The sequence below is a fragment of the Etheostoma spectabile genome, chromosome 7, assembly GCF_008692095.1.
Source record: "Etheostoma spectabile isolate EspeVRDwgs_2016 chromosome 7, UIUC_Espe_1.0, whole genome shotgun sequence".
Classification (NCBI taxonomy): domain Eukaryota; kingdom Metazoa; phylum Chordata; class Actinopteri; order Perciformes; family Percidae; genus Etheostoma; species Etheostoma spectabile.
Window position 1 is genome coordinate 25,535,204 of NC_045739.1, and position 245 is coordinate 25,535,448.

Genomic DNA, 245 nt, shown 5'->3' on the forward strand with positions numbered 1-245 from the left:
ACATGTTGTTGTTGTCATAACAACACATTGAATACTAGTACCCAACTTTACTTCTGACACAAATTCACTCAGACAGCAGTTTGTATCAGAGAGTCATGTGTGACAATCCGAAGGTGAACATTGCAACAGGAGAAAAAACACTGGAAACATGGAATTCACCTCCAGAGAGACTGAACCGTGAATGAATTTCTATCTCAGTTCCCTTGAAGAACAGGTACGGTTGGAGCTGAAGGACAGCGAGGCGA